A 2,894-nucleotide genomic window follows, 5' to 3' on the forward strand; every position below is an offset into this window, starting at 1 on the left:
TCTTGCAATTTGCTTTTTTTCCCTTAATTTATCATAGACTTCTTTCCATATTAGAATATATAGATCTACCTCATTAAAAATAATTGTGGAATATTCTCCTCTATAAATGTATCATAATTTAACAACTTCCATGTCAATGGACAGTGTTTTGCTGTTACAGTCAATGCTTCAGTGATCATCCTTTAAATCACATCTTTGTACACTGGTATGATTTATCTGTAGGATAAATTTCTTGATGTGAAATTGTGTAAGACAATGTGCACTTGAATTTTTGGTAGATATTCCCAAATAGCCCACTTGAAATAATATATGAGAATGTCTGTTTTCTCATCTGGCATTTTGATATTAGTTTGTCTAAAAAGAATTTCATTTTCCCTTCTAATAGATATTTGTCTGTTCCTTATTATTTCTGGGAGCTACTCAAATGTCCTTTGGAAAATCATCGCCTTCCCATGTAGTTTCTAGGGCTACACCAGAAAGAGACTACGTGCCTTAGTCCTGGCCAATCAGGGTATCAAATCCTCCTACTAACATTGTTGACTCAGGAGTTGACCTATGACCTAAGTTCTTCCAATGCCCAAGGCTCATATGGTAGTCGCCAAAAATCACTCTACTTTTTGCTGGGCTGAATCCTGGGAAGATATAGGCATAGGGTTGCTAAACGGCGTGTTGCCTCCTTGTGGCATACCAATATGGAGGAGAGTTAAGCTAACAGACGTTGCCCCCTAGATCAAATGTAAATGAAAGTCAGAAAAATTTACCTCTGAGTTTTTCAGTTGTTTGAGCTAGTAGATTTCACCTTTTGCTCAATCTGGTGTGAGTTGGGTTTTTGGTTACTCACAATCTCAAGAGTCCTATTGGAGATATGCCTATTTTCCAGTGCCCCAATATACTACAAATTTTAAGTAATATTACTAATTCTTGACCGGATATGGTGGCTCATACCTGTAACTCCAACACTTTGGGAGGCCGAGGCAGGAGGATCACTTGAGCTCAGGAATTTGAGACAAGCCTGGGCAACATAGTGAGACCCTGTTGCTACAAAAAAAAAAATTTAAAAACATTGCCAGGTATGGCGGTGTGTGCCTATAGTACCAGCTACTCAGGAAGCTGAGGCAGGAGGATTGCTTGAGCCCCAGAGGTCGAGACTTCAGTGAGCCATGACTGCACACTGCACTCCAGCCTGGGTGATAGAGTGAGACCCTGTCTCAAAAAAATAAAAAGCAATATAATGTTTTCATGCTAATCTAGCAAATTATCTGGGCTACTGAATCAACTTGGTTCATTTATTTACTTTGTTTATCCGTCAGACCAGCCCATCACAGGATTTTAACACTATAAATTGGCCCCTGGACTAACTCATGCAGGCGAGCAGCAACTCCATCAAACCCAATAATTAATCGGGCAGTCCTCCTCCATATGTCACGGTGACTATTCATTAAAGCAATGCATATGGTTTGTACCTACCTGTGCTAGCTTTTTGCTTTTATTCATGGTTCAACAAATTTATTAACTTTAGATCCAGTGGAACAAAGAAAAATTAGTAGAGAAGATATTATAACTAGGCTGATAGTTTAAAATTAGAAAAGAAAAACTAAAATTGAGAAGAGATGTTGCCACTAACAATAGAATTTGTGACATAAATACATAGAAAACATCTCAAGTTACAGGCCTGGACTCTAGAAACATAAAGAGACACATATGATGGTGTCCATGCCCAAAGTCTTACTTTTTGTTTGAGGAGATACCAATGTATTGAAAAGAATAAGAGATGGCCTAAGGATATCACTGGTGAATGTCACATACTTCTGATCATCAAGATTCCCGTTGGAGACATACAAAGCATCTTAAGAGTCATGAGTGACCCAGGCGTGGTGGTTCACACCTGTGATCCCAACACTTTGGGAGGCCAAGGCAGGACGATCACTTGAGTCCAGGAGTTTGAGACCAGCTGAAAAACACAGCAACACCCCAACTCTACAAAGAATTTTTAAAAATTAGCAAAGTATAGTGGCACACACCTGTAGTCCCAGACACTGAGGAGGCTGAGGTGGGAAGATCACTTCAGCTCAGGGGTTCGAGGCTGCAATGAACTACGATCGCACTACTGCACTTTAGCCTGGGTGGCAGAACAAGACTCTGTCTTTGAACAAAACAACAGAAAAAAGATTTATAAGTCCAGGTGAGGTGGCTCATGCCTATAATCTCAGCACTTTGGGAGGCTGAGGTGGACAGATCACTTAAGGCCAGGAGTTTAAGGCCAGGAGTTCAAGACCAGCCTGGCCAACATAGGGAAACCCCATATCTACTAAAAACACAAAAAACTAGCTGGACATGGTGGTGCACGCCTGTGATCCCATCTACCAGGGAGGCTGAGGCATGAGAATTGCTTGAACCCAGGAGGCAGAGGTTGCAATAAGCAGAGATCACGCCACTGTACTCCAGCCTGGGTGATGGAGTGAGACTCCATCTCAAAAAATATATATATTTATGAGTGAGTGAAGCATATCATACTATATATATTATATATACTGTTTAGGTGTAAACCATTTGCTAAAATAAGATTACCAAATTGAATTGACAAAGCTTTAGTAACTTAGGTATGCAAAATACAATTCCATATGATTTGTTGAACAATATACATAAGAAGCCAAACACTGATTTGGAGGAGACTCTCAAATTGTCATGGTGACTGACATAAGACATAATAATAGTAGCTAAGATTTATTCTAATATATCAAAAATGGATGTATAATAAATGAATGTATATATTAATTTAATTCTCACAAATATTCTATGATGTAGTAACATATTATTCCTACTTTACAGATGAGAAATCTGAGGCATGAGAGGTTAAGCAATTTCACTGGGCATAGTGGCTCACACCTGTAATC

This window comes from Mandrillus leucophaeus, unplaced genomic scaffold (genome assembly GCF_000951045.1).
Source record: "Mandrillus leucophaeus isolate KB7577 unplaced genomic scaffold, Mleu.le_1.0 Scaffold341, whole genome shotgun sequence".
Classification (NCBI taxonomy): domain Eukaryota; kingdom Metazoa; phylum Chordata; class Mammalia; order Primates; family Cercopithecidae; genus Mandrillus; species Mandrillus leucophaeus.